The 24,163-nt window shown below is 45.7% G+C and overlaps 1 protein-coding gene across 1 annotated transcript in view; it reads left to right on the top strand.

Moving 5' to 3' along the window:
• The window catches only part of SYCP1 (synaptonemal complex protein 1), a 5,090,281-nt gene that overhangs the window by 1,940,658 nt on the left and 3,125,460 nt on the right, over positions 1-24,163 (top strand). The window lies entirely within an intron of this gene.

Here is a 24,163-nt window from a genome sequence, read left to right as displayed (position 1 = left end):
CTTTGACCCCCTTCATAACTGTCCCTTATGTCTTCTCACTCTCAAGACGGCTTTCCTGGTAGCTATCACCTCTGCCAGAAGGGTGAGTGAGCTCCAGGCTCTCTCTTCTAAACCTCCTTTCCTCTCTGTTCATCCGAACGAGGTGGTTTTAAGGACCCGTCCTTCTTTCTTGCGAAAGGTTGTCACGCCCTTCCACATCAGGCAGACTATCACTTTGCCCACCTTCTTTCCGCCTCCGCATCCCTCTAGGGAGGAGGAGAGGCTCCACCGTCTGGACCCAAAATGGCTGCTCGCTTTCTATCTGCAGCGTACACAACAGTTCGGGGTGGATGATCAGATCTTTGTTGGATATGTGGGCGCCAAGAAAGGTCGGGCCATGCACAAGCGGACCATCTCCCGGTGGGTCGTTCTCTGCATCAAAGCATGTTACTCCTTGGCTAAGAAGGAGCCTCCTATGGGGCTGCGTGCCCATTCCGCCATGGCAACGGCAGCCACTACTGCCTTGGGACGCGGCGTTCCCTTGCAGGACATTTGTCAGGCAGCTACGTGGGCCTTGCTGCACACATATACCAAGCACTTCTGCCTTGACAGTCAGGTCTGGAGAGACGGCTTCTTTGGCCGTTCTGTGCTCCGCGACTTTCTGGTGTAATCTTGTTCACAGACCCACCACCGGGGTTGGTATTGCTGGGGTATTTATTCTAAGGTAAGGAATCACCATCTTATCCTGGCATCTCTACCAGTGCAGGATTCCTTGGCTGACAAATTCAACCCCAATCCCCGCCAACCTCTTTTGGCATGGGATGACATAGATGAAATCAGGCTGGAAACCCTGCTTAAAGACACCTCCCCCATACTATCTCCCGACCCTAACGCCGCTACCTCCAAATTCTATAACTGGGTGAGCTCAGCAGCCAAAGACTTGGTTCAAGTCAAACAACGGTCACGTAATAGATCAACTCCGTCGGCCCCATGGTATACTGAGGAATTAAACACGTGGTTGGTGGCACCTAGAGTAGGTGCCAACTCTTTGAGCACAACCTCTTTGACACAAAACGTGTTTCTATATCATATACTTCAAATGTCAGTATAAAGTAAAACCAATGATGTGTCCAATTACTTCATGTTTTATTCACATGGGTTTTTCATCAAAATTAATGAAGATTTTCTTCAATGGTTCAAGTGTCAATCCATTTCAATATGTACATTATGACAACATGTCCCAATGCATTTCGGACCAATGGTCCTTCGTCAGGGGAATCAAAATAGTAGCAGCAAGATCGCGCGTCCTGCTAGTTCGCCCTTCGCCATTGAAAGAGTTGGCACCTACTCTAGGTGCCACCAACCACGTGTTTGATTACCACACCTTTCCGTCGGGGGTGATATCTTTGAAGCACACCACAACCTGTTTAACTCATTTACACTGAGGAGTGCGTGACCCACACTTGAATACTGAGGAATTACGCACACAAAAGCAACAGTGCAGGAACAGAGAGAGACATTGGCAGAAAGATTACACAGTCGAAGCCAAATCTTTGTACAAAGAATCAGTGGCAAAATACAAAAATCTCATTTTTGACGCTAAGAAAAAGTATTACTGTGATAAAATAGAAACTGCAAAAAACTCGAATAAATCTCTATACGAGACCACCAAACAATTAGCTGGTCTCTCTGTCGATCTTACACCTCCCCCGTCCCAAGCTCTTTGCGATGCTTTGTCTAAATTCTTCTTTAGCAAAGTCGATGATATCTATCGGATTTTTGCCAACAACGCCACCCCCTCCCAAAGGCCTTCAACTCACCATCAGGGTCCCATCTTTCCGCAGTTCAGAGAGGTCACTTGTTCACAGGTACAGAACATCGTATCCTCCATCAAATCGGGCTCGGCCCTAGACCCATGTCCCCTGAAGGTCCTACGTCCAATCATGGAGGCAGTTCTTCCGGCCATGACTGCTATCTGCAACTCCATGTTTTGCACAGGTACTTACCCAGAGACATTAAAAAAAACCCTTATAAAACCGCTCCTCAAAAAACCCACCCTCGATAAGGAAGAACCAAAAAGTTACCGCCCTATTGCCAGTCTCCCACTACTAGCGAAAATAGTGGAAAAAATCATGAACTCCCAACTCTCTTCCTTTATTGAGGAAAACAAATGTCTGGATGAATCTCAGTTTGGCTTCCGCCAATTCCATGGAACTGAGACCGCCTTGGTTAAAGCGGCGGATGATATCAGATCCATTCGGGATGCAGGAGGAACAGCTGTTCTGATCCCGTTGGATCTATCGGCGGCCTTCGACGCGGTCGACCATGCCACCTTGGTCGACCGTGTCGAGAGCGTAGGCATCCGAGGCAATGCTAAAAATCTCCTTGCCTCCTTCCTGGCAAACAGGACCGAGGTCGTCACTGTCGGACCTTTTGAATCCTCTCCCCTGTCACTGCCATGTGGAGTTCCCCAAGGCTCATCCCTAAGTCCGACACTATTCAACATTTATGTGTCGGACCTTGCCAAAGTCATCAGGGCACACGGGATGAGCCTCACTTCCTACGCAGATGACACTCAATTGGTCCTCGCCGTCAAGAATGACGGGCTTCAAATAGCCAACAATTTCAATCAGGGCATGCTGGCAATTGGGAGTTGGATGGCTCACAATTGCCTGAAATTAAACTCCGATAAATCGGAAGTTGTAATTTTTGGCAACCTATCCCCGGAGTGGTCCCCCCTTTGGTGGCCTTCATCCATGGGCCAGCCCCCAGACCCGGTCAACAAGGTGAGGAACCTGGGAGTCATGTTCGATAACCATCTGAACTTTTTACACGCAAACCAGATTTCCTCCTCAGCCTTTCACAAACTAAGGCTTATCAAGAAAATTCTGCCCTTCCTACCCGAGAATGCCGGCAAAACATTGGTGAGCTCCCTGGTCTTGACTACCCTAGACTATTGTAACGCTTTGTTTCTAGGTGCCCAGGAGAGAGTGCTATTGAAAATGCAGGCTATTCAGAATGCAGCCGCCAGGCTCCTAGGGCGAATTCCCAAATACCAACCGGTGTCACCCACTATAAGACAGCTTCACTGGCTACCGGTGAAGATGAGGATCAAGTTCAAGTCTCTGTGCCTGGTATACAAGGCTCTACATAATGCTGGACCCGTGTTCTTCACCCAGAATCTAATCCCCTACTGCCCATCCAGAACACTGCGCTCATCCAGCTCATATGAACTGGTGGTCCCCCGAACCAAATCTGTCAACTGGGGTGACAGAAGATTTCTCATAGCTGCACCAAAATTGTGGAACACACTGCCACATTCAATCAAAACCAGCACCTCCCTCTGGTCTTTCCGCAAACAACTCAAAACCTGGCTTTTCAATCAATGAACATCAGCTCCCCTTGTTGGTTAAACACTGCAGTAACTCAGCGCCGAGATGCCCAAGGGCCTTCGTTCGCGCTTTACAAATGTTGTTATAAATAAATAAAATAAATATCACTAATGTGTCTCTTTCAGATGCACAAGTTACTACTTGTTTAACGATATATCTGTCAGAGACATTAGTTAGTGATAGATTCCTTACTGCCCCACCCATCCTCCCCGTTCTGTGAACTGATTACTAGGGTTAAGGTCATCCCTTTTAGGATGGCTCTGCGTTCCTGGCGCGGAAAGGCCTGTACAGAACTGACGTCAGCGCGCATGGGTGGCGCCTAAGTAGTCTCCGTGATGTCATCTCGGCGCTTACCAAGCCAGCGACGGACGCGGAGCCGCAGGACGCCACCTACTGACGCGCATGGGTACTGCTAAGCAAAACTTTCCGGATCCAGTCTGACGCCTGGGGATATTCTAAGGTAAGGAATCTATAATTAACTAATGTCTCTTACAGATTTATCGTTACACAAGTAGTAACCTGTGCATCTGCTACACATTGGCCAAGAAGCAAACCCCTGAAGGCTTCCGGGCTCACTCCACCAGGGGTAAGGCTGCGACCACCGACTTAGTGCGCAGCTTACTGTTCCGGACATTTGTCAAGCATCAACTTGGGCATCCCTACGCATGTCCAAGAAGCACTACTGTTGGACAGTGAGGTCAGTCATGATGAGTGAAGGCAGCTGGGTTTCTGTTGCAATAACTCCCCACTTTTTGCCAGATTTCTTATGCACTTTGACTTGATGTGCCCTGGATTTCTGCCAGTCAGGTTCGCAGGACATGTGTTCTTTCCTTAAGCTGTACCTTTGTACCCCCAATTGGCACCTCTCTGGCCACATGTAAGTCCCTTGTTAAAAGTACCATGGGTACCAAGGGCACTGTGACCAGGGAAAGCCTCTAAGGGCTTCAGCACATATCGTGCCACCCTTAGAGGTCCTGTACCTTAACATGCACACTGCCATTGCTGTCTCCGTGTTTTGGTGCAAAGAAAAGTGAAGAGTCAACATGGCACACATACCTGTGTCCCATGCCTTCAACCCACTGCCTATGATATAGGTAAGATACCCCTCTAGCTGGGTGCACTTTACCATTGGTGTTTTTCAAAGCTCTCCACTCCATCTTTGGGCAGCCCGACTACGCCGGCGTGCCTTCGGGCCCCGCAGACTCGGCTGACGGTTCTAGGCCTTCAAAGCCAGCAGCTTCGGCACCGGCACCACAGGTCTCCCAGGGATCCAGGCCTGGATCCGGGTCGGCGCACTCCTCCGGCACCAAATCCATTGGCGACACCTTCGCCTCCTCCGACACCGGTTGTGTCCCCAACCAATGTCAACATCAGCCTCTCCCTCGAAGTGGACACGGAGCCAGACCGACGTTGACTGACGCAGGTACCAGCACTGACCAGTACTTTTGTATCTCTGCTCTACCCTGGTGTTCCCTGTCCCCCTGAGTGGCAACCAGAAGAGAGTGAACCCTTTGGCAGACCAGTTGGTAGAATCGGACTGGAGAGAGGAGTTGGGTGAGGCCAGTGGTCTGGACCGTTCTCCAGACCTTGGCATGCTTTCCCCCCCTACCGTGGCTACGGAGGAGGGAGCCTCTTACGCTGCAGTGTTGCGTAGGGTGGCTGAGGCCTTGAACTTTGAGCTTCCTACGGTGGCGGTAAGGACCAACCTCCTAACCGAGGTGCTTCAGCCAGCAGCTGCTCTTCGGTGCCCCTGCTGCCGTTTAGTGAGGCCCTCACAGGCATCCATTAGGGCACTTGGTCCAGGCCGACCACAGGGGCCCCTGTGGATAGAATGATTGCCGACAACACTCTGAAGCGCTTTAAGGATTCCAGGCTACGGCCAGATCCTTGGGCCTCGCTACCACCTACCTATGAATGTCTGGACTGTGAAGAGGTAAAAACTTAAACACTAGACTACACAACTGACTTTGACAGGTTAAAGCCCTCATTTACAGTTTGACGCATGGCCCACTGTCCCCTTTGGTGGCAGAGATCATTAGTTCATCCATCGTGATAAACTGAAGCCTGCCATATTTAGAGATCTATGCTGACCTGGTGATGGCCACAGAGACTCTTCTGAAGGGACAAAAGTTTGCTTAGTGGCCATCATGTATCATGCAAACTCCCGAAGCAAGAGTTTAGGCAATATCTATTGAGTACCCTGTCTGCCAAACTGACTGTCCACCCACTCTTTTTAGAGTCGTGTAGACCACCATCCTTTTGCTGGTGGGGCCCTCTCTGACTCCACCGGCGGAAAACCTTAGACCATAGCCCTACGAACTTGGTGCTATTAATGTACATTTATCACACCATCCACCTTATTTGTAGTAGATGATCGGAGCTACTCTTTTACTGTTCAGGACCTCCAAGGAAATCCTGGTGGCCCCTACCAGAAAAGAAAAAAAATACACACCACGCCCTAGGAGAAAAGTCCCAGTGTATCAGAGCTATTAGTATTTTATTTTATGAAACAAAAAAGTTTGCTGAGCAGCCAATGAAAAATAGCAGCACCTCAGCTAACTGTAATGTCTTTACAGGAGATTGCGTGGTTGGCAACTTTTTTGAAGGCAGAGAAATCGTAGGCAGGCTGTTGGCGATCTCTAAACTTGACAAACTCTAAGTAGTGACCTTTATTTTTGCTAAACAAAATGCTGTCTCCAGTTTTCTCCAAGGGTGCAGGGGTCAATATCATTTTTTATGTTTAGAACTGGCAGGCTTTTCCTGGTGGTCCTCAACAGAAAAAAAAACACATTGCCCCATCTGCTTGAAATAGAGTGGACGGTCTAGTACTTACATTGGCGATCCTAAGACCGTTTGACTGCCAGTGTAAGGTTTTGGCTAGTGGACCCACCGGGGGCACTGCCAGCAATAGCATGACAGTCTGTTCGACTCGAAAGAGAGCAGGTGGACTGACAGTTAGGTGGACAGGGTACTTCACCAGGTTTGCGATGGAGGTAAAGTCTAAATAAACCCCTTTCCCACTAGAATGTTACTAGTAGCTAGTATTAAACTCCAAGTCAGTATGGAGTCAAATGACTGTTGACAAACTGTTTTTGTGGTCTCTCTCCATCCGTTTTGCACCAAGCTTTTGCATCTGTTCATGGTATCTTCTGATATCCATCCTACTTACTGTTTTGCCTCTTCTGGCTGGTCTTCTACGCATCTTACGGACCCCGACTGGGATTCTCATACTGTGGATGACGCACTACAGGCGCTTGATCGAAATCAAGCATGCTTACTAATTCTCCTGGACCTGTCATCTGCATTCGACACAGTTAACCACGAAGCATTACTGACTAGGCTAAAGGACAGAATGGGACTATCCGGAAATGTGCTGAAATGGTTCGACTCGTTCCTACGAAACAGAACACAACGTTTCCTGGTCAACCAATCGATATCACCACCTTGCCCCAACTCGATTGGAGTCCCACAAGGATCAACATTATCCCCTGATTTGTTTAACCTGTATGTAGAACCTCTTACAGCAATTCTCAGAAACTCAAAGATATCCTACCATATGTATGCGGATGACACGCAGATATATATAAAGATATCTTCCCTTAAAGACATTGAGCGTATGAATGAAGCGCTAAAAATGACAATGGAATGGTTAACTACTAACCACTTGAAGCTAAATGTTCAGAAAACTGAGTTCTTACTAGTTTCTCCACCAAGGAGCGTTACGGAAATAAAAGAGTCGACCAAGTTGGTGACGGCGCTCAACTGCACCCCGACGCTCGTCAACTCAGCCAAGTCACTGGGAATTACTTTAGATGAGAACCTTGACATGAAAGCTCACATTAATTCAATGGCTAAAAGCGCCCTCTTCCACCTGAACTACCTAAGAAAACTGAAACCATTTATCTCGGAATCTGATCTGAAACTGGCAACCCAATCCTTAGTCATCTCGAGAATTGAATATGGTTGCACTACCTTAGCGGGTTTACCAAAAACATCCACAGCGCCACTAAAAGCTTGCCTCAACGCTGCGGCGAGACTCATCTCTGGATCAAGGAAGTTTGACCACATATCTCCGCACTTGAAAGCTCTAAACTGGCTACCCTATGAGGCCAGGATTCAACTAAAGATCGCACGTATCACCCATAGAGCACTTCACCACAATACTCCTGGATACCTATCCAAGAAAATTGTGCTGTCAGGAGGAAACAGACCGGCCAGGAGTGCCAAGGAGTTGGTGCTGCGACCAGCCATCTTCAGAAAGAAAAAAACTTATGACAGAGCGTTCTCTGGAGCGGCCCCTAGAATCTGGAACTCACTCCCCCCTAGCATTAGGAAAACTCCTAACACCTCAACATTTAAGCGGGAAGCGAAGAGCTTCTTAATGAGTAAATACTTTACATAGAGAATTTCATGGACCACTATGTGATACAATCCTGTACTCAAACTAAACTCTTACGCCTTCTAAAGAGAATGCTCGACGTGAATTAGATGAAGAGAAACGATGAGGCAAAACTGATGACACCTCTTGTGATTAATCTGAACACCTACTGCTACCTCATGTTAAAGTGAACTTATACCATTATCTCTACCTGAAACCATATAACCTACTACCTCATATGTACGACGAAAATGACTATGTTAATATCTCATGCTTTATAGTACTATATAATGTAATAGACTAACCTCTTAAATGGAAGGTAGTTATTTATGCATTCACCAAAGCCTTATAATCATCTACCTCATACCTATATGCTGTTTAATGGGCTTCATATTATTAATATGCGTATCTTACCTCTATGTAAAGCGCTCTGATACCCACGGGTCTTGTTCGTGCTATACAAAACTTTTCAATAAATAAATAATAAAATAAATAAATAGTGAGTTCTACCGAATCAACCTGTTATCATGTGTTCCCATTTTTGATAATACTTCAAATGAAGTGTGCTATTACTGGTCCTCTGTACCCTGAAATTCTATATACATATCCGTAGCTGAGACACATCCATCTGTCACGGAGCAGCATTTCTTTTTATGTTCAAAGATTTTTATTAGGAGCTGCAAAGAGATACAACAGTACAAGAATAGTCGATTTCAGTACGATTAATTACAGAGCATTGATAGAAACATCATATGAATAGGAATACAGAAATTTGGTGCCAATAAAGCAATCGAGTCCAGTAAACAAGAAGTCCATTACGATACCTAAGGTTCCACATAAAATGTCCTGTGGGCCGCTAGAGGAGAGTTGTGTCCAAGGTTACCTGGTGTCTTGTATAACTTGACCTGGAAAGAGATAGGCACCACCACACATGAACAGAAGCATCATAAGTTATACATTAGCGTAAACAAAACCTATAGTACATGAGGAAGATGGAGTTCTCAGGCTGTGGCGAAGAATGTACAAAACATAGATTGGCCAACGGACAGATTGAACCCTATGTGATGAAACGCTCTGAGTGTCCAGTAGACAAGATTCAAGGAGGTTTGTGTGCGTCAAAGTGATCATCTAGTGAGGACCAGATTTTCCTTGTTAGGGGTCTCCACGGGGTGGAGGTTAAGGATATATTGTCAGCACCTCTCAAGTTAGATACCCAGTTCAACCAGTGTGGGAAGGAGGCTTTGTTTGTGCTTTTCCAGTTATTAAGTATGATTTTAACCCCAGCCGTCAGCAGCAGGTCTAGTAGGGCTTTGTCTTCTTCATTGAGTGTGACGGCTTTGGCAAAACCTAGAACAAGCGTCGAGAATTCTCTTGGTAGTGCAATATGGAGGACTTCCTTTATAAAACCAAAGATTCTGTCCCAATACGAGGTCACACAGGGGCATTTGAAGATTAGGTGCTCCAGGTCGCCTCCCACCCCTGAACAATTCCAACACGTGTCATCGAACTTGATTTTATGTAGAAACAACCTCCTAGGTGTCCAGAAGGCCTTATGTAGAAGCCAGAACTTGGTTTGTGACAGTGTGGGGCATATTTTGTGGCGGGTGGTGGACTCCCAAGTACTGGTCCAGATTGCGTCCGAGTTAGGCGTGGAGGAGAAAGAGTCCCAGTAGCGTTGGAGAGGTGCATTTATGGAGGACGATTGTGGCCGCATTAACTTATATAATCTAGAGACTTGGTGTCCCAGTTTGTTAAGGGAGGGGATTAAGTCTAGGAGGGATGGACTGGCAGCCTTCAGGTTAGCCTTCGTTAGAGCTACTTTAATGTGTAGGAAGTTATAGAATTCAATATTATTGAGTCGGAACTTATCCTGAATTTCTTTAAAGGTTAGTGGGAGCGCGTTTTCGACGAGTTGGTGAGGAAATATGACACCACTGTCTATCCAGGAGGGGTAGTTTAGAGGTTTCCCTTTGTATGTAATGGCGGTGTTGTGCCATAGTGACTCCCAATGCGATTGTCGGAATTGATGCAGTAGATAGTTACTGACTTTTAAAAGAGCCATTTTAGTGTTTTTGAAGATAGGGCCCGGGCCTAGGTTGGGGCGAGGTTTGACGGTGAGTAGGGCGCAGGGGTTGAGACCCTTCAGTATTGACTTTTCCGCAGAGAGCCACACTGGGCTATAGTCAGGCTGGGAGGATATCCAGTGCGACCCCTGTTTCGCTAAAAAGGCTATATGGTATGTTTTAAAATCCGCCAGATTAACTCCTCCTAAGTTTTTTATCCAAGCGAAGCTTTTTTAAACTGATTCTTGCTTTTTTGCCCTGCCAAAGAAATGTCGAGATGCTTTTATCCAATTTAGCATGGAATTCTTTGGAGAGGACGAGTGGGAGCATCGTGACGAGGGATATCATCATTTTTATGGTTTCAATACGGCCCCACCGGAGCAGCATTTCAAAGCTATCCTAACTTGCCTTATTTGGAACTTCATTACAATCATGGAATTTGTATAAAAACACTCGTATTGTGACGTACGATGGTGTGTGTTATGATATGGCAGCAAGATAAATGAGTTATGTGCAGGCTGAACTCTGATAATGTTTATTTGACTATTAAAACTGATGAGGTATTCAGTTTCTTTTTGAGGAGGTGTCTGAAGGAAGCATCTGTTAACTGGTAGTGTTTGGGTTGCATTTCACTTTAAAACAGAGATTTACTGAAGAAGTTTGCACCTGATTTACATCTTGGCGGATGGTTTTATTCTAGCGGATGGGAAATCCATCACTGTATGACCGAGTAAGCCATCTGCCAAGATCTAAATCAGGCCCTTTGCCAGGCTGTATGTTTGAAGCAAGTGAAAATGGGACTGTAGAATCATTTGTCCTCAGATACTGTGTGTTCGCACTTTAAAGCAAGTCATTATTCCTGTATAAGTTGCACTCCTACCAAGCAATGCAAGTACTTTTATAGTGGTAAAGCATATTTGAAGCTATACTGACAGAAAATATTTTTTATTCTGTCACAAATGTCTTCACTCTTTGTGAAGTGGCCTTCCTGGTATTCACCTGTTACAACGCAATTTTTACAACGCACTACCACTACAACGCAGGCATTACAACGCATACCATTACAACGGATTGCGCTGGGGGGCGCTCTAGGATAAGAGGTAAGTTTAATTTACTATCCAACACCTTCCCTAGGGTCCACGGGGACTGGAGTTAGAATAGTAAATTATACTTACCACTATCCAGCACCCCAAAGCGCTATGCGTTGTAACGGTATGCGTTGTGAATACCGCGTTGTAATGGTATGCGGAGTAAAAGTATGCGTTGTAACGTCATACATCCGGCCTTCCTATAGGAAGAAATCCCAGACTGACCCTTATGCAGTCTGGATTGTCTGCCTGCTGGAGACCCAACATCCTGACTCCTGTCCTCATGACCAGAAGCTATTAAGGCGTACCCTGACTTACAGAGACAAGATGAAAATTCATGGGGCCTCATTTATGAGGCTGTGCGTCAATTCTACGCCGCTGGTGCATCACTTTTTGTGACGCACCAGTGGCGTAAAAAATACGCCTTGTTGCGCCATATTTACAAAGTGACGCATCTAGGTAGATGCGTCACTTTGTAAACCCCTGCGCCACATTATACCTGCGCCAGGTATAATGTATGCAAGGGGGGCGTATTGACGCAAGAAAGGTCGTAGAAGTGATGCAGTGAAATCTATGAGATTTCACTGCATCACTTCTAGGACGATGTTGCGTCAAAATCTTGTGCCTGCCTCACAGCAGGCGTAAGACTGACGCAGGCCCTTTCCCATGGGGCTTGCCCCATGTGAAAGGACGCATTGCTGGAGTTGCGTCACTTTTGTGACCCACTCCAGCAATGCCTCACTTTTGCGCTTACAGATACGTCAGAAATACTGACGTATCTGTAAGTCCTTGCGCAATGATGCGTCATATTGTAAATATGACGCATCATTGGGGTCGCAAGGAGGGCGCAATGAAAAGTGACGCATCGCTGTTTTCTCGCAGCGATGTGTCACTTTTCATAAATGAGGCCCCATAGAGTCTAGGAGAGAGGATCATCCATAAGAGGCCTTGGGTAACATCTGTCTGCCTCTTAAGAGCCCTCATCTCCAAATGAATATCAGAGAGGCAGATCTCAAGAAAAATAACATAAAATCAGGTCCCGGTGGATGTCGAGAGGTAGGATGTCGAGAAAATGCCTGTTTGTTCGCTGTCGAGGACACCATCAAAGGTGGGAGTCGGCCTGACGCTCATCGTCCGAACACACCTGATGCTCAACCCCAAAAGCCTTATTACCCACTAAAAGGCATTGCCTTCTGCGGTTCACACGAAGAAGCAAGCAGTTTTGTAGCGAGAGACCGCGGCTGTGGCTACGCATTCCAGGATTTAGAAAACGCTGACGATTTAGAAATCGCTGACGAGCTTTCACCGCCAAGAGCCACCAGTTTTGGACTAAATCCACGGTGACCGCCTGATTCATCGGCAGTCTAGGGTAATCAAGTTCGTGTTACCCCAACAGTCCCTCTACACGTATGGACTCACTCTAGCCCAAAAGAAGAAGAAAAATATACATTCGGCGCAATTCTTAAGCCCATTAACATCCGACAACACGGAAGGTGGTCCTTCAGATTCCTGATATTCGGCGCCGGCTGGCCCGAATACCCATGAATTGCCTTGCCCCACTACAACACTTCCTGTCCTGATGAAGACCCCGTTTTAAGGGCTCAAGTAAACCTCCCATGTAGGGGTTGAAACGTCGACAGCTCTACCTGTCCCATCATGCGGCACTATCCATGACTAAATTATTTATGATTGTGACCGTAGAATGATTTGCATATTCGTTTCATTATAACATTGGCTTGAATAAGTTATAGCCTTCCACAATTTATAATGAATGTTTTGTATTGAATATGAAACTTAGTTTATCCTCTTTTGAATCACTTTACTTCTTTTCATTCCACACCCTACACTTCCTTTCCCCTCTTTTTCTGTGCTTGGAGCTTTAATGCTTTTTATGCTGTAAAATTTGAATTGATTGAATAGCACATTGTGATTCAATGACAGTGTTGGCTTTATTAAACATGATGAATTCTATATTCTGTAATGTTTTGATTAAGTAATTTGCGTGCTCTTATGTTACGCTTTCAATCTGGGACCCCTATATATGTATTATCTAGCACCCAGGTCCCAGCGACTATGGGAAAAATCACCCTTTGGTAACATTCTCCGGTTCAAGGTCAACATCGGCAACAAGAATACATCCATTGGCGTCAAAAACCCACACGATATCGAGACATGGTACACCATCAAGGCAATCTGTGCCACACGCAAAACAAACCACGATGACAAAATCCCAGTCGAAGGCGAGGCCTAAAGAAATAGCCCACACAACGTCAAAAGCAAAACTGCTGTTGACATTGACACACCAAAATGTTGCAGAACGAACTCAAATAACATCCCCAGAGGACCAAATTATTGCAGCGGACCTGGCGCAATCAAGACCTCAGAACACCTAGGTCCAGCGCACGTGCCATCTGATTCTGAGTATTCCCAGGCATATTCTCCTTGCAAGCCACCGACCAAGAGAACACCTCCGCCACAGTTTTCACCAAGTACTATTACTGTGCCTCCTACTGCTACGAGTGCCATGCCATGTAGGAGTTTGCCACCAGGACATCTATAAAAGTCCTGTGCATTACTGCTCTAGATCTGGCACAAAGTCCAGGACCAGGTCAGATGCTGGATTCAATACGTGGAATAGCTCTGATAGGAATTATCCCCCCGTTTGTTCTCTAAGAATGTTATTTCATGAAAACGTATTTGTGTTTATTACTTGATTGTTTAATTGACTCTGATATTCTGACTTGCTTCTTCTCTTTGAGGCACATGTGTATGCTCTGTAAGGCCTTGTATGTAACCTTATATCCACAATGGGACTCCATCCATTTATGTATTGATTGTATTTGGCTGAATGTCTGATATTGTTATGCGTGTGAGTATGTGAGTTCACGAGAAGATATGCTTGAGGTCTGAGTGATGTGTTGTGGGATGTGTTTAATTGTACAATATTGTTGAAAGGACATTTTTGTAAAAAAAAGTGTCAGTATTAAATTATAATATAAGTCTTTTTGATAACTCTTATTTTTTCTTGCTGTGGTGTCACTATTAGTCTGAGGCATGCACTGGTAATGTTCTAGTGATTAGTGACTTTTTTCACACATTGAGTTATACAGGTTGAGAACCTTTTGTTTCTTGATTTAATTTCAGGACCAGGTCAGGGTCTAGAAGGTCTAGATCGCACACAGCTTCCTCCAGACAGACGTAGATCACTATCTTGGTCTACATCTTCCAGGCTGTCAGTGAGAGACGACTCTTCTACTCTCTCTGACACAGCACCAGTGTGAGTGTCTCCAGTGCATGACCCACTGGCATTCAATGTTGTCTTCATCAGGGGTGCCACAAAACTGAACATAGACATCCTTAAACAAACTGAAACAACCACTCTTGCCTCTTGTGCCTGGTCTTCTAGAACTAACAATACTGCTGCTCTTGATGCCAGCAGCCTTAAGATCCCCACCATCTTGAATCCTGATAAAATATAAAGCTCCTGATCAGGACTGTAGGACACTGGCTCAGTACATAGAGTAGACCTATGGTGAGGCACCGTGTACTGAATCCAGGCAACCCTTAGTGATAGTGTTTAGTTCCCGGAAAACCGCAGCTCTCAAGGGGGAGATGTAGAGAGCAGCCACGGTTTATGCAATAGGGTGTACAGCAATTGCATGTACCACTTATCGGTCGGTAAGCTTTTCACACATGAAAGAACCACACCAGGTGAATAGAAAAATACTTTATATTTATTACTACACACTAGACACTAATTTGATACGCCTCCTAATCAGAGGTATCAATCACACACAGGAAATACTTAAAAAACAGGTAAATAGCATAGTAAAGCACATAGGGGCTCTACCGGGGGCGAAACTATATACTAAAATAGTGGAATGCGAAATGGTTACCAAAACGGTACTTGTACCCAAGGGGAAGCAAGGAACCACCGAAGGTGAGAAGCTACGGTCCCCAGTGTGCCCTGGTGAAGAGTGTTTACACCGGGTCAGTGTCCATAGAACAAAACAGGTAAGTTTCGGTTTGGATTTTAGAGGTTTAGGACCCTTCCCAAAGGACCCCTGAGGAATCACTTGGAGGAAGGAAGGTTGGAACGGCACCCCACCCGTGGATACTCAAAAGAGATGGATACCTGCACCAGGGAACCCAGGTGCATAGGGGTGAAATGAGTTGTGGAAGTTCTGCAGCTACAGCACCTCGTGGACCAGGCTGGTGGAACCAGGATGAAGAATCCATATGATGAGAACCTGAAAGCAGAGGATACAGAGTCAAAACCATCTGGAGGTGGCCAGGAGCAAAATACCAACCATGGTTGAAGGTTCTCGCTGAAGTACAGTGTGAATAAAACAGCAGTTGTGGAGGCCAGGTGACGTTGTAGATGACCAGGAGTCTGTCACGAGCTGTCCCACGCTGGTCAATGAGTGCAGGAAGGTCAGTGACCGGTAGGACCACCAACAAGCCTTGGCAACTGCAAACTATGGTACGTGGGTGAAGATGTAAGGATGGTGATCAGCAAGGTCTGAGGGACTAACCCAGCCAGGGTTAGTCAGGACTGGCTCTCTGCACAATTCATAAGACAGAAGGAATCAGTGAAGTCCCCTCGAGAACCCTCTGGTAGCAGGCACAGGAGGATGCAAGGAAGCCCTAGCAGCACACAGAAGAGGAGGCCCCACAATGCTAGGGATGCAAGCAGGAAGACATGCATGGCGCTGTGCAGTGCTGGACGCAGGGGCTGCGTGGAGCTTGAAGATCTTCTGTGAAGAGAGCCATCAAGTCTTGGCAACGACAGACAGACATGGTTCATACTGAGGTGGCCACCGTTGGCTGGAGAGGGAATACAGTCTCCTCAACTTGCAGGGAACACTGGTCAGGCCTCTGGAGAACCAAAAAAACACCACCTTTGTTGCAGAGCCGGAAGATGTCCATGGGACAAGAGGATCAGCAAGCCAGCTGTCGAAGTTGAGGAGCCTGCAGATGCAGGGAAGTAACTTCTTCACTTCAAGGAAGATTCCTTCAGGCTATGATGTAGGCTGAGTCCTTGGTGGTTGCATGGCCACAGAGTTGAGATCTTTGAAGACGCACAGGGACAAAGAGGCAGCATGATTCTTCTTACAAGAACAGTGTTGTCGTGAGTCCTGGCTTGAAGAACCGCAGGGTCCACCAGCAGAAGGTCTTTGAACAATCTTCAGATGACAAGCAGTCTGCTCCAGAAGTTTTTGTCGGGACGAATCTAAGGTCTTACCCACCGGGGAGCCCCTAAGTACCCCTAAAAAGGGGAAGAACCTCTTCTGTGGCAACCCACCTATCAGGGCGGTCAGGAATGCTACTCAGTTGTTCTACCCAGTCGGATGCTCTCAGGGGTCCAGATTCAACATGGCAGAATCAAGTGGCCATCTGGAGAAGTTCTGGAGCACCTCCCTGGGGAGGAGCTGGATGGGTGGGTGGACACTCTGTGGTAAATATTTTAGTAATTTACCTTGATCAGAATTTCTATAATATCAATAAGGTCAAGCATGAAGAGCAGAGTCTGTGGTGGTTAGAATTCAGGGTCTTTATTCAGTAACTCGAGTTAAGGGAGAGCTCCGTCACCTAAGGAGGCTCGGGAATAGTCTCTATTTTAATCAAAGAAAACATGGTATTTATACATTCTTGACATAGAAAAGAGAAAGGAGCTTCCCTTGAGCAAATTCCAGTTATTCGTGTTGTAATCATACAGAAGTCATGACAGGAGCAGCGTTAACTGTGTCATAATCATGAGAAAGAGAAGTCATGGCAGGAGCAGCGTAACTGTGTCATAATCATGAGGAAGTCACAGCAGAAGCAGAGTGTTGAGAAATAACCCTAGGCTGGTTCCTTAGATGAGAGAGAGAAATGGTCGTGACAGGATGTCTGGTGTCATGTCTTAGCAAACAGGCGCTGGTTTCTCGGAATTGGTTGTTGTGTCTTGGCAAACGGGGGCTTATTTCTCGGAATCGCCCTGACAATAAGAGTGTGTGGTTGCAACGGGGCTCGTTTCTCAGAATCGTTTCGGACATAAGGATATGTGGTTGCAACGGGGCTCGTTTCTCGGAATCGGCTTGGACATAAGAATGTGTGGTTGTAGTTAGAGGAAGAAGTGCGTTGTGTGCAACCTTACGTTTATGTGCCCGGGTTTTCTAGTTACCATCATGATGAGCTCGGGACGTGAAAGAGAGGGTGTATAATGGGACATAAATAACGAAAAAAATATTCATTTTCCACATTCCCTCCTTGTTCCATAATATACCCTTTTAAGGTTGTCTTTCTTAATCTACCTCTGTGTGCATTAGGTTGTCTACTTGTTCCTGTAACATGATCTCTTCCTTCTTTTTCTTTCTAGTTTGGGGCCTGGGAATGCAGGTAGTGATACAGAAACTATAGAGTGCTGGGCCACATTGAATACAGAGGCAACAGGTGAAGAGAATGGCTAGAGCGAGACCTATGATTGTAAGTGCCTTCCATCCCCATGAGGACAGGAGGCTCCAGAGCCATCCCGTCATGGACCAGGCATCAGTGTCTGCATCTAGTTTTCTGGAAAGTACATGAAGGCGGGAAATAGCCGAATACACCGAGGGTGCATTATCTGGAATATATATACAGCAGCTGGACCCGATCAGTTCGCATACGCCACCGCGGTCGGCCAATATAATGTCTAGAACCATACGGCTCTGCAACGTCATGAGTCTGTCGGCAGCCATCTCAGCCGTGATGTTGCTTAACACAACAGCGGTCTCGCTTATGGCTCCCTGGACTACACGAGTCAGTTGTCCTATGTGGCGGCTGTTGATCATAGGCCCCCAGAAAGGGATGATTCCTTTAAAGAAATCGCCAGCCTCTTGGTCCGCTGTATCTTCAGCATCTATGACCCCCCTTCGCCGTCCATTAATTACGGTCGGAGGGTCACTTAGATGGTAATCTGCCGGGGCGGGTTAGGTATGGGAAGGAGGAATGCAATGTAGCACTTCCCGGACCAGCCTTGAGGTAGCCAAGTACGTGCGCGAGGTCCATAGATAAAATAGGTGTTGGGGGCAGTGGCCATCGTTGGGAAATTTAGGTCACGTAGGGTGTATGTCTTATTACACTCGCTGTCCCCCATTTTCTGACCCTTGCCCTTTCCTCTTACACAAAATAGGCCCTTTTGGTGCACAGCCCATCCTCTCTGTTCTGTCTGTCTCTTTTGGACAGAAAAAGTTTCTCTAAAGGAGGTAGTGTTGTTAAAAAGGGAATAACTGGTATTTTCATTATTATCTGCTCGTCCCCATATCGTGGTGACATTTACCATCTTTTCAACGGCTCGTACTGTCTTTGTTTTTACCTCGTTACAGGTACTAGTGTTCTTGACCTTGATCTCAGGAATGTTTCTAACAGAAGCGGAGAATATCATAGAGAATGCATAGGTAGATCCAGCATAGCCAAATGGGAGAGGAATAAAAGGCATTCCCCCGTGTACGGAATGTGGCATTAAACCACAGACCCATCAGTTGGTTTTGTCAATAACCATTTGTGTTGGTGGAGTGTGGAGATGAATGTGTTATTGAAAAATTATTTTCTTCTATTTTCGAGATGTGGAGGGAGATCTACATGTGAATGCATAGATGTGTTATTCAAAAGCGTGGGTGAAGAAGGTGGGAAAGCTAGATGAAGGAACCAACCTAAGCAAGCCGTGATAAAAAAATAAGAATCATGATAGAGAGGAAAATTGAAACTTTGTTATGCAATAATTTTACGTATTTAAACATATTTTCCATGATTTGTTGCTAGTCTGAGTTAATTATGCATACGTGACCGGACACTTCCCAGCAACCACTTCACCAAAACTACGTCTTGGACTTAATCAGCCACCGGTAGGTCGAGGTCAGATGCAATGTCTCTAGCTTGTTTCTGATGGGATCGCAGCCGCGATCTGTACTCTTCTTGAGGGGAAAGTTCAGGAAGGGGTGAAATAAAGTCTGTCGCTTCAGTGTCCATATTCTCGGGGTTAGCAGAAATGTCAGTAGGACTTGTTCCGAAGAATTTCTTGCAGTGGCTAGCGTGGAGCCATCCTTTTCTTCCTTCGACCTTGACTGCAGTTATCGTCGTGAGTAGCACCAACTTGGGAGACGTCCACCTTCTTTCCAGGGGACTGGCACGGTCAAAATTCCTTATGAAGACCCAGTCCCCGGGTTGGATGGCGTGTTCCTCGGGCGTTGTTTTGTCTGGAAAGGCTGCAGCCACCTGTGAACGACAAGAGCGTAGTGCAGACATCAAGGAAGCTAGGTAATCCGTCAAAACATTTGAATCAATATCAGTTAACTTTCTAGGGGATGGGACGCCCCAGGTATTCGGAGGTCTCCCATATGTGACTTCGAAGGGGGACAGACCCGTCCGGGAATGTGCCACCATTTGCATGTAGAAGAGAGCAACCGGAAGAGCTGTAACCCAGTCTATTTGTTTGTCAGCACATATTTTAGCTAGTTTGGTCTTTAGAGTCTGATTATGTCGTTCGACTAAGCCTGCTGCTTGGGGGTGTTGAACACAGTGGAATTTCCAGGTATATCCTAACAGTAAGGAAACAGCCTCCATTAGTTTGGAGGAAAATGGTTGTCCGTTGTCAGAGTATATGACTCTTGGCAACCCATATCGGGGGAAAAATTCCCTCACCAATTGTTTAGCTGTCATTTGGGCACCGTAGTCTGGGACGAGGTATGCTTCAGTCCATCGGGTCAAGGTACAGACTACTACGAGGACATACTTATGTCCCCAAGATCTTTCCATTTGTATGTAGTCCATTTGGAGGACTTCAAAGGGGTAGTTTGGGGGATGGAAGGAACCTTCCTTGTTCAACCGAGACACTTTTCCCTGGATTAAACTGACAGCAAATCATACAGGTTCGTAATTTTTGTTTGGCTTCTGAGCGCAGATGCTTGTTATGCCATACCAAATTTAGGCTGTCCAACATTCCTTTTTCTGCTAGATGTGCAGGACCATGGGCAATTTTTATGATTACAGGAACCATTATGTCAGGGAGAAACCATTTGGACTTATCTTTTGTTACCCAGCCCTGATCTGTGTGAGAACCTCCCTCTTCTTCACATTTTCTCTTTTCGGTCTCTGTAGCTTGGTTTTGGATGTCTACTATATCTTTGGTAGGATCGATAACTGGATAAACAGTCTTAATGGTAGTTTCAGTATTCAGTGTTCCTGTCTGAGCAGCGTGCTTAGCTGTGGCATCCGCCAGAACATTACCTCGGGTGATAGAGTCCATGACTTTCGTGTGTGCCTTGCATTTCAGTATAGCTACTTCTGTGGGTCTATGTATTGATTCTAGTAGTTGAACAATAAGATCCCTATGTTGTATTTTAGTTACATGAGAGGTCAGAAAACCTCTCTCCTTCCACAAAATTCCAAAGTTGTGGACTACCCCGAACGCATATTGCGAATCAGTGTAGATGTTAACCCTTTTCCCTTTGGACCACTCGCATGCTTGTGTAAGGGCTATGAGTTCTGCTGCTTGGGCTGAATGCACGGGTATTCTGGCTGCTAGAAGGACCGTATTTTCTGTAGTGACAGCATAAGCTGCTGAAATTTCGCCTGTTTGGAGGCGCATGCAAGAACCATCCACAAACATTGTGTGTTCGGGTGCACTTAAAGGTATTTCTACAAGATCAGACCGGGGCTTTGTGACTAGTTCGACTATCTCTAAGCAGTTGTGAGTTTGGTTGTCTTCAGCAACAGTGGGTAGCAGTGTGGCTGGGTTGAGGATATTGCATCGTTTGATGATAATGTGGGGTTAGAATAATGTGACTTCATAACTTGTGAGACGAGCTATGGTCAAGTGTTGTTTCTGTGTTCTATTCAAAAGTAATTCTACCGCATGTGGGACTAGTACCTCAAGAGGATGTCATAGCACTATGGAATCAGTTTGTCGAATTGCCAGAGCCGTAGCTGCAACAGATTTTAAACAGGCAGGCAAACCTTGTGCAACAGGATCAAGAGTACTGGAGAAATAAGCACAGGGACGATGTTTATTGGCCTATGTTTGTGTGAGCACTGACAAGGCTGTACCCTCCCGTTCTGTGACGAAGAGGACAAAAGGTGTGGCATAATCGGGTGTAGCATGGACAGGTGCAGAGCATAATGCTTGTTTGAGAGTGTCAAAAGAAAAGGTATGGTCAGGTGTCCATGGCAATGGAGAAGAGGTGGCAAACTCGGAGGTCGTTAATTGTATCAGGGGTTTGGCCAAATAGGCGAACTGGGGAATCCACTGCCTACAATAGGAAGTGAGGCCAATAAAGGCACGGACTTCTTTCTGTGTCTTAGGGACAGGAATGTTAAAAATGAGTTGGATTCTTTCAGGTGTGAGTGCCCTACCCTCCTTTGACAGCAGGTGTCCTAAGTATGCCACCTGCTGTGAACACAATTGCAATTTAGAGGGTAATACTTTGTGGCCATGTTGTGCAAGAAACATTAGGACAATACGTGAGGCTTGTTCGCATTCTGGTTCGGAACGTGCAGTGATCAGTAAGTCATCGACATATTGTAACAATGTCGTATTGGAGGGCAGAACAATGTCATCCAACTGTAGATACTGGGACTTTCTGTGTACCCTGAGGAGCTCATTGTGAAACAGAAACTACGACCTTGTAGTGAGAAATCAAATAGATACTGACTGTCTGGATGAACGGGTAAACTGAAGAAAGCATTTTTAAGGTCAATAACTGTAAAAAGGGTGGCATCAGGATCTATAGCTGGCAGCAGAGTACTGATATTTGAGACCACAGGGTACTGTGGTACCACACACTTATTGAGTTCACGTAAATCAACCACAAGTCTGTAAACTGGTGGTGCACCGTCGTCTGTCTTCTTTCGCACTGGTAAAACTGGTGAATTACATATGTTGGAAGGTACCTCTCTGACTACTCCTTTTTGTATCAAGTCATCGATAATCTGAATAAGGGCTTGTTCCGCATCTGGAGGTAACTTGTATTGGCGGACACGAGGTAGGACAACACCTTCCTTCAAACTGACTATGTGTGGCGTAATATCCATGAACCCTACGTCAGTTGGATCCGTAGCCCATAATGTAGTAGGAATGTCCCTTAATCTGACATCTAACTCTCGTGTCGTGAAATGACCTTTGAAATCTCGGAGAAATAGTCGGATTCCTTCGGGGGAACAGCATATCACAGCACGCAGTCCTTTTAATGTCTGGATGCCAAGTAGATTTTCGGGACAGGACTTAGTAAGCACCAAATCGGTGGAAGCTGTTAGAGGGCCAACCTGAAGTGATACTGGTTCAGAAACTTTGTTAATGACTGGTGTACCTGAGAAACCCAAGGAAATACTATTTGAGCCATAGAAGGGTACCTTGGGAACTCCACTGTGTTGTACTGTCGTCCTACTGGCCCCAATGTCAATCAGAAATTTTGTTTCTTTACCTAGGAGCTTAGCATGTACATAGGGACCCTTTTGGTCGACCGGGACCGGGATCAGTGGACGACTATCGTGTTCCTCCCAGCTGTCTCATGAAATTGAAGGGAATTCAGGATAGGATGCCACTGGATACTGATAGAGTTGTGTGGCTAATTTAGTATCAGCTGGGGGAGTTGATGTTGGAGCAGAGGGACGGGTATAGGTACGAGGTTGTGTCTTTCCAGTAGCAATATTGTATTGTAAGACTGGACAGTCACGTACCAAATGGCCAGGCTTTTTGCAATAATTACAGGTAACCTTTTCTTGTGTTACTGGACGTTGCTTGTGAGTCTGAGGAATTGTATTGGTCTGTGCTACCAATACCTTCATTTTAGTATCTTTTGTCCTCTTTTTCTCCTGTTCCTGTTCATCTCTAATTCTGTTCTGATGATACTGGAGAATCTGAAGTGCTTATGAAGGGGAACTTGCTTGCCAAGTGCTTTCAACCTTTAATACCCTATCTTTGATCTGAGGTAAGGCATTTTCTACAAAGTTTGAGACAAACAACCGACTATAGGCGTCTCCACCTGAGGAGAGACCGCTGTTGATAAGGAAACATTTCTCTAATCTTGTATAATAGTCCCCTATATCCTCATCTGGTTTTTGTTTGCATGCAGAGATAGCATCCCAGTCTTCCTTTTTGGTGGCCAACAACTGGGAGAGTATTTTCAGGAGAAGGCAAGGGAGTTCCAGAACTAGAGGTCCCAGGCCTTGTCCAAGAGTACGAGTAGTTTCTTCTGTCTCTAAAGCTGCCCATGCTATCTTTTTCCCTTCAACCTCCCAATCTTTCCCCTTTAGTTTGTCGTATGTTCCTTGAGGCAGTAGGACTTTGAGGAGAATATTGAGGTCCTTATAAGTAAAGGAACCCATTTGAAGAATATCTTTGAGTTCCCTATGGAAACCCGTAGGATCTTTTTCATGAGAAGGTACCATTTTCTCCCTTTCTAATATCTCTAATTTTGTCTGGGGAGTGTAGACAAATGTTTGTTGTAGCTTTCTGCAGAATCTACAACGGGATGTACTTCTCGGAGAGGAAATTGGCCTTGGTCATACTGAGGGGAATTTGAGTCATAAACATTAGAAAGGTATTGGACATAGCGTTGTCGTTGATCTAGGAAAATGTTTAGGAATGCGGGCCCCTTGTCACCCACCTCCCTTCTAGACAGTCTCATAAGAGAGGATGTAACATTTTGTGCGGGTAGCTAGTGTCTTCATACAATGTAATGAGGTGTTGAACCATATAGATACTGGCTAGTCTTTGAGATGTCATGGGGAGCGATAAAGATATTTGAGCAACTATGTCAGGGCCGTATATAGAGTATTGGGACACCCAATGGGTGTTTGATCGAGCAAGTTCTTTTTCTTGTGTGGTGAGTGGAGGTTCGTCGTCCATCCAATCATCCAAAGCTTCTTGTGTTAGTTAGAATGATCTATCTGAAGAAGCTCACAATTTATTAGTCTTATTCCTGAGTTGTCCACTACTTTGGGAACGAGGGATACGGGAACGTACTGCTCCTTGAAAAGCAGGTTCTTCTTCCCTGTCTGTACCCCCATTCTCGGTCTCCTGGGTAGAGGCATTTTTCTGGTGAGAGTTGGAAACCTTACTGGTAAAGAGAGGGATGAAGAAATATATCTCTTTTATTTTATTATAATTTCCCACTACCACTGCTTGATCTAGCTGAAGTAAGTCGTCGGGAGCCTTTTTCCCAGCACTTGAGATCATACGGATAAAACAGGTAATCATAAATCGTGAGAGGCATTTTTTATGAGCGATAGGTCTATTTTTAATAG

This window comes from Lissotriton vulgaris, chromosome 5 (genome assembly GCF_964263255.1).
Source record: "Lissotriton vulgaris chromosome 5, aLisVul1.2, whole genome shotgun sequence".
Taxonomy (NCBI): domain Eukaryota; kingdom Metazoa; phylum Chordata; class Amphibia; order Caudata; family Salamandridae; genus Lissotriton; species Lissotriton vulgaris.
Note: the sequence above shows the minus strand (reverse complement) of the source record. Positions and strands in the feature narration are given on the sequence as shown.